At 39.2% G+C, this 14,216-nt stretch overlaps 1 long non-coding RNA gene across 2 annotated transcripts; it reads right to left on the bottom strand.

The window, feature by feature from the left end:
* Nucleotides 1-241: 241 nt before the first annotated feature.
* On the bottom strand, nt 242-7,688 carry LOC142827091 (uncharacterized). 2 transcript variants are annotated; one of them, XR_016348776.1, is made up of 4 exons: nt 6,746-7,688; nt 2,606-2,681; nt 2,063-2,129; nt 242-541 (listed from the first exon to the last, which is right to left on the bottom strand). It is a non-coding gene; the product is annotated as an uncharacterized LOC142827091 (long non-coding RNA). The 2 variants fall into 2 exon arrangements; XR_012901499.2 differs by lacking the exon at nt 242-541 and having other exon boundaries at nt 1,999-2,129.
* Nucleotides 7,689-14,216: the final 6,528 nt, after the last annotated feature.

Here is a 14,216-nt window from a genome sequence, read left to right as displayed (position 1 = left end):
TTTCATCTGACTCTCTTGGAATTATGAGATCATTACAGATATGTGCTTCATTGAGCCTACTCATTCAAATAATAGATAATGTCACTTGTAGGTTGAAATTAGCATAAATGACAGTTTCTCAGCCACTGGGAATCTTTAAATCATGATCAGAGTAACTCATCCAGAGGTTATGGGTCTGTTACAGGAATGAGTGAGTGAGATTGTGCAGCCTGCGATGTACAGGAGGTCAGAGTAGATTAACATTATTGTTCTATCTGGCCTTAAAGTCTATAAAACTTTTTTACCAATACAATTTAAAATAATAGTTGCAGAACTTAAAACAACTAAAGGAAATGCATTTTAAAGGAATATTGTCAACATTATTTTATTTCCAGTATTTGAAAGCCATTCTTTATAACATGAATCTGAATTCAGTGCAATTTTGAATTGCTTGAAGAATATAGCATGCATTGTAGAAATTCTTCAACAGTTTCAACCCTGGCAGAACCTATTCATTATTGGACCAGCATACTGCCTTCAAAATTCTCTTGTCAGGCAAGATCTGAAAAAAGGAGGATGGATCTTACATCATGCTTTGAAACCCAGGTGACTTGTACTGTGCTCGATTAGTGGGAGAAGTGAATGCCAAAGTGAAAAACCCTCTTCTGAGAATCTCTGCTCCTATTTCTATAAAAGAGAAGTTCCTGTGTTGACTAGTGATGGATAGAGTAGAAAGACAATTTTTCAGGTATTCAGCACCTCACTGTTTAAGGCTTTATAGGCATATGTGGCCTGGAAGTAAACAGAAAATCAGTGCCATCCAGAAATTAATTTGCTATATCTCTCATAGTCAAACAGGTGAGAACTTTATTCTCCACTAGCTGTAGCCTCTGAGCAGTTATCATGTGTACTCTATGTACAGGATATCTCTATATTTCAATCTGAAGGCTAAAAGGGGTTGTATAACTATAGAATGGTCTTAGTTGAAAATAAATTATGGGAATTGACTTAGTAAGTATGATTTTCTTTTTTTTTAATGGTTTTGGCTGCTAATGCCACCTGAGAATGCAAGAACAATCAGAGATAAACACTCCTAAATTATGAGTCTCTTGGGATAAATGATGAGTAGACTCCCTAAATACTGGAAAAGATTCCATTCCTGCCATAACTCCTCAATACTTCCTCTAGCCACTAGTGTCACCTCCATCTTGTAGCAAGTAGGAATCAGATGATGGACTTAAAATGGTGGTTTTTATTAACAACAACAACAACAACAAAAAGAGAGAACCCAGTTGGTGAAGCAGTACTTGATTGCTAAGTGTTACAGACCAACTGGGAAAAAAGGGAATTAACACACAGAGAATTGCTTCCCAGGGATTCAGTTTGGAAAGTTACAGTGTAAGGGGGTAGTTATATGTTTCAGCACAGAGAAGTCCAACAAACCCTAACATAAAGAAAACAACTTTGTCACTTTGGATTTAAACATTCCCTGTTTCTACTTACATATCTGTAGTTTCAAGATTTAGTTCTTCCCTAGATATGGATGTCTCTGGATTGTTCATACCAGGGTCCCTGCCTTATTTCATGTCCACCAAAACTGTCCTATGGACATAACGGGCAGGAAGTTCACAGTTCCAATTCAAAAGCCCACATTCCATTTCCATTGACTCTCCCAGCCTCCTGCCAACTCACTTACTGCTTCCATATTATTCCTGGATACTCTCTAGGACCCACTGTCTGGTTTTAACCCTTACAGGCAAGACAGCTAGGGTTATGTCTCAAGAGTTAACCACTACGAGAAGACTTTAGTTAACTGAATGGCTGGAACGTACAGAAAAGGGTATCCCCCACATTCATCACACCATCATAAAAACATTTATGTTTGAGTCTGAGCCTACCACAGTCAGCCCAGAAAAGTTGGCACCCTGAAACTGCTCATCTCACCCAACAGCAGATCTATAAGTTCCATACTCAATTTTCCTATACATGGGAATGAAGGCCACCATGCAAGCCTTTTAGCATCTCTAGATTCATATTGAATTCCTATTCATCTCTGTGGGAAACACTCAGTTCTGCTACTGACCAGGAAGATTACAGGTTCGCTGAGCTGCACTTGGTACAAGTTCTCTGGTTAGCGTCACATGGACATTCTGATGGAAGAGAAGAAACATGCTTAGCTTTCACTACAGCTACCTTATACATTTTCAAAAGAACTTCTTGGCATAAGATATCAGACTGTGCAATTTCTGCCTCTGGTGTTAAAGTCTCCCTTCTATGCTTCATTTTTTTCATGCCATATTTGTACCAATAGCAGAATTATAACAATCTAAAAGACTCTGTTACAGACTTCATAATGGTAGCATTTTTATTTTGCGTGTATTTGGCATTAAATTATAAGAGCCATATTTAAAATATATGGGAAAGACTGCAATTATTGATAGCAATTATTATGGTATTATTACTGACTAAACATTACTTTCAGATGCTACATTTTCTATTCTTAAGACTCTTCTTTATTCATCTCATATCAACAAAGAAACTTTACCTTCTTTCTTTTGCATATAATATTTTGTAGATAGAGACAGACTGTTAATATTGATATTCATTACAGAAATGAGTGACAAACCTGTAAGTTGTTTCTGCCTTATATATGTATATGGCTGAAAACCCCAGTCTATGAGCAGGAAAATCTGGAGTTAACCCTGGAAAAAAAATTCACAAAGTTTTCTTCTTTGTAGTACATACATTGTAGAGGGTGAGCTGGACCAGTATTTTTATTGTAGTCCCAGTTTTAAAATATAGTAGGTTAATTCTACATAACTGTTTCTAATCCTTATAACAGTTTAATATGTGTTTCAGTAAAATACTGTTCCCCAAACTAATTCCATTTCAAACATAAATCACCAAATTCTGTTCTAGTTTACAACCTTGTAAATCCCATGAACTTCACTGACTTCCTTATAAATCTTATCACATTGCTGAAGAGTATACTAAAATAATTATAATTTGTTAAATGTGTATCCTTTTTTTCTTTTGGAGTCTATGGTATTTATAGACTTATTTTTATAAAATGTTCCATTGTTACTATAATTGGTTCAGTTTCATTGGTAAAGCCTAATACAGACAAGTGACATCCCGCATATTACTCACATGTTCTTTAGATCAACTCTAAAGCAAGTTAAGCAATACTGTGTTCAAAATACAAATGACTAGTTGGTTTCCTGTCTACAAGGGTATTTTCACCATTACGCCTTTATATAGCATTGGAATGATGGTAGCAAAAGTGAAAAATGATTTGCAAACATAAATAAATGTAGAATCCATTCAATGCCAGATCCTACTTTAAGTTATATTAATGTAAATGTGGAATAACTCATTGACTTCAGTGGTTAGGCTGAGAACAGAAACTGCCCATTTGCTTCTGTTTAAAAACATGTTGATGATGAATCCTTGGCATGGGGTATATTCCCCATCCTGACTCTGATATAGGCCTGAGAGGCTAGTTAATGGGTCTGGCTTCCCCTGATGCAGAAGCCTAGAGGAAGTCAGTAGGGGAAAGAGCTGGGTGGTGACTATAAAGAAAAGGTGTGAGGATCAGAGTAATGGCTGAAGACTTGGATATTTTTCTGTTGTACTTCCCATAACCCTGGATGGTGTGAGACTAAAATATGATCTGGCCAGATGGCTGACTCTCAGAAAGAGGCAGATCAGTGAAGCACTGGAGCAACTGTGGTTTGGGGGATGCTAGAGAGGAAAGAGCTGCTATGCCATGCCCATCCACAAGGAGGCAAGATAATGGAGAGTCCACAGTCCACCAAAGCAGTAACATCTTTCTAAAGTAACACGTTTTGCAGGAAAGGGTTGGGATATTATTTTTTTTTAAATCTTCTGTTTTAGAATAGATTTAATTCAATGAAATGCAATAATCTCACTCAAAATACGGCGTAAATGTTTTGTTCTGCAATATTTTAAAAGTCAGCTGCTTCTCTCTGATATATCAAGAATTAATGTTTTCTGCGTAGTAGCTACAAATAAACGTACCAGTGCTTATTCCAAAATTAAGACCTTTTAGGCGCCTCTGTAGAGTAATATTTAGATTCATAGAGTATATTTGGATTCATATCAATTCACTGTGGTTAGTGGAGAAGAAAAAAGGAAAATGTTAGATGACTTCTTTCATTTTAAACAAAATAAACTGCTCATCTTGATTGGTTTATGAAAACATCTAATGGATACACTATATTTTAAGTGCCTAATCCTTGCTCAGGACTCTTCTCATGAATCGTAAGCTCCGGAGCCATGAGTTAACATGACATTTTAGAGTCCTTTCATGAGTGTCTATCTAGGTGCTTACATGGCTTCCAGCATTATAGTATCTGGGTTTTCCTCCTGTGCAACAGTTGTTCTAAGCCCTCATAAGGAATTGAATCTGTGAATCTAAACCTCTGCCCCTGATTATGTGTACGTCTATACTGCGGGGGTTTTCTGGGATACCAGAGGTATCCCGGAAAAACTCCGCTGAGTCCAGAGAATGCTTTTGCTCAACCCCTTTTTTTGGCAGAAGTGTAAACGCACGCTTTCAGAAGCCCTGTCTTTCTCATTTCATGAGGAAGAAGGGGTCTTCCGAAAGAGGGCAATTTTCTGAAATTTGGCCCACTGAAGACAGGCCAAATTTCAGATAAGCCTCCTCTGGAAAAAAAAAATCAGAAAAAGCTGCACAAAATGCGGAGTGCATTTTGCATAGCTTTTTCCCCAAAAAAGTTGTAGTGTAGACCTAGCCTATGAAAATTATTTTTGAAAAATGAAATTTATATAATCCATCTAGCTGTACACATAGCTGTCCTCTGAGAATTCACATTCTTAATATTAGAGGGGTAGCCGTGTTAGTCTGGATCTGCAAAAGCAACAAGAAGTCCTGTGGCATGTTATAGACTAACAGATGTAGTGGAGCATAAGCTTTCATGGGCAAAGACCCACTTCATCAGATGCATGCTCCAATACATCTGTTAGTCTATAAGGTGCCACAGGACTTCTTATCATTCTTAATATTATTTCCTTTATCTGCACTCCTCCATTCCTTCCAACTAATATTTACATTCAGGTATTGCATCAGGTCTTAAATTCCAGAAGATTAGAAGAGTGCTAATATGCCATCATTCAAAATGGACAAGAGGTGTGACCAGAGTAACTGTAGGCTCTTTAGCCTGATATCAATCCCAAACAAAGTAGTGGAAAAGCTGATACAATAATTAATTGATAAAGAATGTGAAGATCATTAATATCAGTCAATTTGGTTTTAGGGAATATAGAGCTTATCAAATGAATCCAATTTCATTTTTTAAAATTATAAATTTGGTTGATAAGATAACTCTGTAGATTCACTATTCTAAGACTTTTATAAGTTGTTGACCATTAGGGCAAAATATTCAAACTCAGCTGCCAAAAACTGGGAAACTAAATACATGTCTAGGCACCTATATATAGTGTCTGATTTTTCTGAGGTTTGAGGACTCCTTGGTTCCTGCTGACATCAGCTTCAGCTTCCATTGAAGATCATGGAAATTTGCCTGAATAAGGACTCATAAAAAAACAAGTAAGAAACTCTCAGGACTTCGAGCCCTATTCTAGACAAGGTTGAATACATATTAAGATAAAGCATTATTACAGAAATAAAAACTTGATTGTGTTGCTCATTCCATCACACAAGCATAAAGTCCTAGGTTCTCAAAATCCCACTGGTTCTGCAAGACTGCAAAATCTTTATTTACACATGTTATTCAGAGGCAGGACATCGGCAACAGCCAACAGGAATTTAAAGATTCCATGAATGACAAATAGTAATTAGTAAATATTTGTACGTTTAATCATTTCATTGAGCTGATTCCAGTTTTGTAAGAAAAATGGGTCCACTCCCTACCCTTTTATTAATGACCCAATTGTAAATCATTTGTAATCATAGATATTTCTATTTCTTGTTCTAGTAGATTTCTTTCATGTCATTTACCTTTCTAAGCTTTCAAAGATAGGTGTGGTTTGTATTCATTTTGTAACTAACTCTTATATTCGTTACATTTATTCAGTTCATAAGCAAAGACATGTTTAAGCAGGTACATTCGTTTCAGCACATCTTTAACATTTATTATTTAGATGCTTTCTGAGATTATCATGGAAGACTTTGGTATTGCTGAAGTACTTTTTAGTCTAGTGAATTAATACCTTTTATCATAAACAGCTCTTCATGTGCCTCTATTTTGACTAACATAATTTAAGAAGTGTAAAAAATAAGTTGTTGATTTCCAGCTTTATTGGGGATGCTTTAAAAGTGGATGATCTTAAATATTTATCCTTTCTGCACTTTTATGGTATTGCACAGTTTTAGAGAAAAAATTACCAAAAATAATCACCTCATTAAAATAATGCTTAAACTTTCACAAATGCTGTATAGATATAACACATCTGAATGTCCGTTTCACAAAGCTTAAGAATATTACCTTCTAATTGTAATCTAAGCTACATCTGTATCCTAAGCAGACCCTCTAAGCATGCCCCCTGCATGAGGAGGGTACAGTAGCCATGGGGTATTGTGTACATAGATGTGCTCCATTGTCCATGGCCAGATTATGTTCACTGAGCCTTCTTAGGATTTCTTCCATATCTCAGATACCAGAGTGCATATACCCATGTATTCAGACTGCTCATATGAGCAGGTTGATTCTTAGGATTTTGAACAGTCATCCTTTAAGACACTGATGTCCAAGTAGCCCACCTCTGGAAATGATCTCGCAGCTCCTACTCATAGGCCGGAGGTCCGATTCTGCACTGCTTTGCATGTTCTGTAGATACTTAACTCTTTGCAAAGTGAATGAAAAAGGTGTAACTTGATCCTGGTTTACACCACTTTGATTTGATTTAGTAGGTCTTCTCTCAGTCTGCTAAATTGACCTTCAGTGCATCAATTGCTGCAGCGTGGATCCACTCCATAGTGCAGACAAGCCCCATAGAGGAGGGCATATTTTCCTGCCTTTCCAGCTGAACATGAAGAGCCACTGTGACAATGGGCTAATGACAGAGAAATCAGAGATACAAAGGAAATTATCTTTGACTATATAATGAATCTATTGAGTAGCCTATAGTTGGCTACCTGAAACCATTTCTTTATGGCACCAGGAAAACAAAGAGAAAAATTAAAAAACTCAGCAGGAAAATATTTTACGATATTGGCACAGATTGTGACTTACAAGACTGTAATTAGAAGTTCCTGAAGTTTAAGGGTGGAGCATCATGGTTAGTACTTGTATATTTTACAGCTCAGGTATGTTTCATCACCTTCCCTCCCACAATGTGTTTTAACCCTCTGGAGCGGGCAGCTTCTTAATTGTGAAGTTAAATGGAAGATTTTTCCTTTTCAGTTGAGCTTGTGTGAGCTGAGAGGGCAAAATTACTGAGGCATTGATTGTACTATATGTAGCCTAACTGGTTATTTTACTTTATTGATGTAAGCTTTTATCTGAACGTAGTGTTCAAGTCCAGTTCAAAAAAATCAAGCAAGACAGAACTATAGAATGAGAAATTGAAATACCCATGAAAGGAGAAGCAATTCTTGCTAGCATCTCCATCAAATTAATTTATGAATATTTGAAAATGTCATTAAATATTTTTAAACTTGCATCTTTTGTAGAGTTTGTAACGAATAATGTAGTCAAACTATGAAAACCAACAAATGGGGTTAGACCAATTTACACAAGCTGAGGATCTGTCAGAATACTTTTATGTAGATTTAATAAGGCTTTTAACAGAATCCCACATGTGAGTCCCATAAGCAAACGAGGGAAAGGTAGTCCAGATGAAATTATTATATGACAGGTGTGAAATTGGATGCAAGACCATACCAACATAATTCACTGTCAAACTGGGAGATTTTTTCCCATAGGACCCCACAATGGTTAGTCCTGGATCCGGTAATATTCAGTATTTTTATTAATGACTTTGGAAATGGACTGACAGTATGCTTATAACATTTGTGGATAAGTCTAAAATGAGAGGGACTGCAAGTACTTTTTAGGATGGGATTAGAAATCAAAATTACCTTGACAGATTTAAAAACTAGTCTGAAATCAATCAAATTAAATTCAATTGAGATGAGAGTCTATGCTTCGGAAGAAAAAAATCAGATGCTCACATACAAAATAGGGAGTAACTCGCTAAGTGTTAGTACAGTATTGCTGAAAAGGATCTGGGGATAGAGTGGATTGCAAATTGAACATTAGTCAGCAGTGTGAGCCAATTAAAAAAAAGACTAATATAATTCTGAGGTATATTAACAAGAGTGTCATATAAATGACACAGGAGGTATTTGTCCTATTAAATTTGGCACTGGTGAGGCCTCAGATGGAGTATTGTGTTCATTTATGAGAGCTACACTTTATTTTAAAATAGCCATGTTTGGTCTTGAAAAAAAGACTGAAGGAAGATCTAATGGCAGTTTTCACATAAGTTAAGGGCTCTGTTAAAGAAGACTGGTTCTCCTTGTCCTCTGAAGTAATGGGCTTAATGTGCAGCAAAGGAGATTTTGGTTAGATATTAGGAAAAACTTGGTAGCTAGTATTAGGGTAGTTAAGACTGGGAAAGGTTTCCAAGTGAGGGTGTGAAATAACCATAATCAGAGGCTTTTAAGAACAGGTTGAGCAAACAACAGCTAGGAATGGCCTGTGTTTAATTATGATCAACTTTATTTGATAGCCGATATCAATTCATGCTCCTCAGTTGTTCACCCACATCTATCAGAACTGCCACATGTGTGCTTCTCTTATTTGCTGTACTCCCATAACCCATGTGCCTCATCCAAGAGCTTTAGGAAAGTCTTCAATGTTTACATAATTTAGAGAAGCCACGTTCCATCAAGCCTCTCTCTCATTATGAGATAGATGGTACACTCTGGGAAGAAAACATAAAGACAACAGTAATAAAGTTTGTAGATATACAAGAATTGGAGGAGTGCTAATGAATGAGCACAAGTCATTGATTCCAAACAGGCTGGATCATTAGGTGAACTGGACAGAAGCAAACAATATGCATTTCTCTACACTGCAGGGTTTTTGTGCGAGAAGCTTTTTGCGGAAAAGTTCTTCTGCAAAAACTTCTTGCACAAAGGCGCGTCCATACCTTAAAAGCACATCACAAAAACGATGTGCTTTTGTACAAGAGAGTGTCCACACTGCATGGACACTCTTGCACAAGAAAGTTCTGACTGCCTTTCAAAGAATGGCCATCAGAGCACCTGTGCTTTTTCTGATAGGCTCTTTTTGCGCAAGAAACCCCTGCAGAGCATCCACACGTGCCTTTTTGCGCAAGAGCTGTAGCACAAAAAGGAATTATTCCTAATGGGGAGAGGAATAACTCTACCATCAAAAGCCCTCTCTCCTGTTGATTTTGTGGATTTTGCACAAAGATGCATTTGAGGTGTGGATGCTCCGCCAACAATAAAAAACAATTGTTTTTGCGCAAAAACCTTGTATTGTAGACATAGCCTATGTGTTTTAACAGGGCTAAATGTGAATGCATACATCTAGGATCAAGGCTTATAGGCTATGCATCCACAATGGGGAACTCTGTTCTAGAAAGCAATCACTCTGGATATGTCTAGACTACAGGGTTTTGTTGACAAAAGTGGACTTTTGTTGATAAAACTATACCTGCGTCTACACTACCGATGAGTTCTGTCCACATAATGTCGACAGAACTCAGCAACAGAGTTCTGTCGACAAAAAGGGACGCGGGGGTTTCTTTTGTCGACAGAAAAAGACCTCCGAGGAAACCCCCTGCTGGACAGTCCTTCTTCAGGAAAAACCTCTTCTTGTTCCTGTCTGTAGCCATGTTTTAAAGGCACAGACATCCCTGGCAGGCATTCTGTCAGGAAGCTGGCCACAGAGCAGACCTGTCAGCACATGGCTCTCCCAGCTCCACTTGCACGTGGCCACGTGTGCAGCTCCAGAGCCATGAGGCTCTCAAGGACCTTCGAGGGAGCCAGCCCAAGTTCCCTCAGGTGAGAAAAAGAGAGCCCCAGCCTGGTCAGGGCCATAGGACCTGACACTACTCGAACTATAGGGGGAGGAGGAAGCAGTCAAGGCCCTGCACACCCGGTGTAGGAACACCAGCATCTACAGTCGCATGGCTCAGGGGCTGGCCAATAAAGGGCAACACCCCAGGACACTGTAACAGGTCCGGGCCAAAGTAAAAGAGCTTTGGCAGGGCTATGGGAAGGCCTGAGAGCAGAGCTCAGCATCAGGTGCAGCCCCGGTGCACTGCACCTATTATAATGAACTAGACTGCATCCAGGGAGGACAGGAACCTATATCTGCACCGGAGCTTATGCAGACAGGGTTGCACACCCCGGTGCAGCAGGGCCGGCAGGACGTCTCCAGGGAAGATGTGGAGGAGAAGGAGCAGACAGAGGACACGCTGACCCTGCAACCTGTCCTGGAGACCCAGGAAGGCTCGCAGGCATCCTCCGACGCAGGGGCAGCTCTGGCTCCATGGCACACAAAGGGATCAGAAAAACCTTCCAACAAAAAGAAAACCACACTGCTGTGCTGTGCCAGCAAGCAGGACACTCAGAGCAAGCACTGCAAAACCTTTGCTGTCCCTCTAGGAGGTAAGCAAGGCAGCTGCAGCAGCAGAGCAATGGCAAGTCAGGGGGGTCCCTTTTAGCACGCAACTCTGCAAAGGGCAGGCAGCAGCACCAGGAAGTACATGCTGCCCCTGTAACCTGGCAGAAGCAATTCCGGGTGCGGGTGCCTTCTTCTGTCGACAGCGCATCCAGCAGTCTGAATGCTCTTTGTCGACAAAGCAAATGGCTTTGTCTGTCTGCTTGATGCAGTCTAGAGGCTCTTTGTCGACAGAAGTTTTGTCGACAGAATCTGTCAACAAAACTTCTGTCGACAAAACCCTGTAGTCTAGACATACCCTCTGAAAGAAGATTTTGGGATCACCATGGATAATCAGCAGAACATGATCTGTTAGTGCTATGGTTGGATGAAAGAGCTAATGAAATCCTGCCATGTATAAACAAGACTCGATTAAGAGTATAGAGGGTATTTTAATTCTGTATATTGGCACTGGTGCATTATTGCTGGAATACTGTGTCCAATTCTAGTATCCACAATTCAAGAAAAATGTTGATAAGTTGAAGAGGATTCGGAAAAAGCCACAGGAAGATTAAAATATTAGAAAACAGCCTTGTAGTTATAGACTGGAGCTTAATCTATTACCTTAACAAGGGATGACTTGATTAGTCTATAAATACCTACATGGGGAACAAATATTTAATAATGGGCTCTTCAGTCTAGTAGTGAAAGGCATAGCACATGTCACTAGCTAGAATCTGAAGCTAGACTAATTTGGACTGAAAACGAGGCATACACTTTTAAGAGTGAAAGTAATTAGCCTTTGGAACAACTGACCAAGGCTGGTGGTGGATTCTCCACTGCTGACTATCTTTAAATCAAGACTGGATGTTTTTCCCAAAATAAATGTTCTAAGAATGTTTTGACTAAATGAACATACTGGTCCCTTTTGACCTTCAAATCTGTGAATCTATAAACCTAGTGAGCCAAAAAAAGCTTATGGGCCTGGCAAGGATAGCATTTCCCATAGGAAAACTCAAAAATTAATTTAAAGTGGAGATGAAAGGTAAAAGGGAAAGTAGAGGAGCAGGCTGGGCCTGCTCAGAGTTTCTGCTGCTTTATGCCTACTCGTGAAATGTTGTTCCCTCAGCTGAGAGTGCTCATCCCCTGAGGAGAAGGGAGTGTCCCCACTTAATCCAATAGCTAACATCTCCTGCCAGGCCAGCAAAGCAATGGTATTAACAGTTGCTAAAGAGAGGCTCTCCAGTCCATCTTCCTTCGATGGATTCTGTCATCAAAATTGCATCGTGGGAGTGGAAGGTGGGTTTTGATAAAGCTTTGTGGAGGGTATCTTTAAGTTAAGAATATAACAGGCATTTCTTTCCTGTTCCAGATGCAAGAGAAAAAAAGGAAGTCAGTGTTATTTTTGACATTGCTGAAAAGACTTCTTTAAATATCTTCCTCAGGGAAGATATCTTCTAAGAAATCTCAGGTGGAGTCACAAGGCTTGATTCTCTTTCCACATTGGTTTCACATAAGTGTCAATCTAATGAGCTCAAGGAGCTGCTTCTGTTTTACATCCGTATTAGTGACAGGAGGATCTGGCATGCGGAGTTAGAGTAGCACATAAGCATTATTCAGCCACCTCATAAGGCAAATTCAGCAATCCCAATTCTAATTCACTTGGACCTCAGCAGCTGCAGAGTTGGGAACCTTTCAGGGAGGTTTTCTTGGCTTCTCCAACAAAAGACAAATCAAAGTGTATGTGCACTACATCTGATGCACAAAGAACTTCTTGAGGAGTGGGACTGGGAAAACAAATTTGCCAATTATGTTATAAAACTGAAGATTTTCTAATAACTTTGCTTGAGGTTCACGTAAAGATTTTCAAGCACATGAGAGCCCTAAGCTCCAGACGAACGTAAGGCATATGGATCCTGGTGAATCTAGTGGATTGCACAAGACTATAATGGTGGGTCACACAATTATTGTTGTGAGTTAAAACTAAGCATACATTTACAGTGCACACACCTTACAGCAGCAGGTAAAGTACATACTCTGCATGCTCCCCTACTCCTTCCAAGAATGGTATAAATAGCAGTGCAGATAATGAGGCATTCCTTAGGCAAGGAGAGTAAAAATGTTCCTGAACCCTTAGTCTATGGACCCTAGATAGCTCTCTACTCACCCAAGCAATGCCTCCCCTATCTACACTACTATTTTAGCAATGTAGTGTCCCTCTGTGCTGCTGGAATCACATAGCTACACACCCCAGTGTGAATCTAACTTGCTTTTCACTCCAGGGTGTTGCTATACTTACCTGCCACCACTTGTGTCTTGCAAAGTAGACTTGGCCTAAAAGTGCTAAAATTCAATGTTTCCTTTTAAAGTATCTCGTTCCTTGAAAAATGTAGACATGCTTATGTTTATCTTTTGTCAAGCATGTTCTAAGATACACCTGGAAAGTCAGCTTGTAAACTGCTACCAATAGCTCTGGCCAACTCCAGCTGCTGAGCAGTAGTTAAGTACAATAGAACCTCAGAGTTATGAACATCAGAATTACAAATTGATCTCACACCTCATTTGGAATCAGACATATGCAGTCAGGAAGAAAGAAAAAGACCCAGAAAATATGATATGGTACAGTATTGTGTTAAACATAAACTACTAAAAAATATAAAGAGAACGTTTTTAAAAAAATTGAGAAGATAAGGAAATAATTTCTATGTTTATTTTATTTAAATTAAGATGATTAAAAGCAGCATTCTTCTATTTAGTAAAGAATTTAAGCTATACTGAGTCAATGTTCAGTTGTAAACTTTTGCAGCAACAAGCATAGTGTTTTATTCAGATATCTTGGAATTGTGAATTTCTTCCATTGCTAAGGTGTTTCTAATTCTAGGGTTCTACTATAATTGGCAAACCTCAAGAAATGTAAGTGCTTTTGGAGATATGAGCACTTGTGGAGGGTAGCAAGACCCTTAATGGAGGAAACATCCAACCCTAACCAGGGAGAACAAAGGAAGGATGCAAGTGCATATCACAATAAACGGACATAAGATGAACATAAAGAAGCTAGCTATGTCAACCATGATCACTGCAAAGCCAGTAGATGAATCTAACAGAGAGCCTACATCTGCAGCCAAAGAACCTGTTCTAAAGACATTGGAAGACTAGGGATAACTTTCTTAGCTTCACTTAAGAAAGCATTGGAAAAAACATGAAAAAATTGGTATTAGCATCTCTAGAAAGGGCAAGATGTTCCACTGGAATATAAAATATACTGAGAACTTAAAAGTGAATCTGCCGTACGTACAGGCGTGCAGCACAAGGAACATGGAACCACTGTAAGAGTGTGTCTAGACTACATGCCTCCGTCGATGGAGGCATGTAGATTAGACAGATCGGCAGAGGGAACTGAAGCCGCGATTTAAATAATCGTGGCTTCGTTTAAATTTAAATGGCTGCCCTGCTCTGCCGATCAGCAATTTGTCGGCAGAGCGGGTCAGTCTAGACGTTCCCCTGTTGACAGAAAACCTTTTTCTCGACCGCCCCGATAAACCTCATCCCACGAGGCATAACGGGGCGGTCGACAAAAAGGCACCGATCGCTGCC

The sequence above is a fragment of the Pelodiscus sinensis genome, chromosome 2 (assembly GCF_052426305.1).
Source record: "Pelodiscus sinensis isolate ZL-2025 chromosome 2, ASM5242630v1, whole genome shotgun sequence".
Lineage (NCBI taxonomy): Eukaryota > Metazoa > Chordata > Testudines > Trionychidae > Pelodiscus > Pelodiscus sinensis.
Note: the sequence above shows the minus strand (reverse complement) of the source record. Positions and strands in the feature narration are given on the sequence as shown.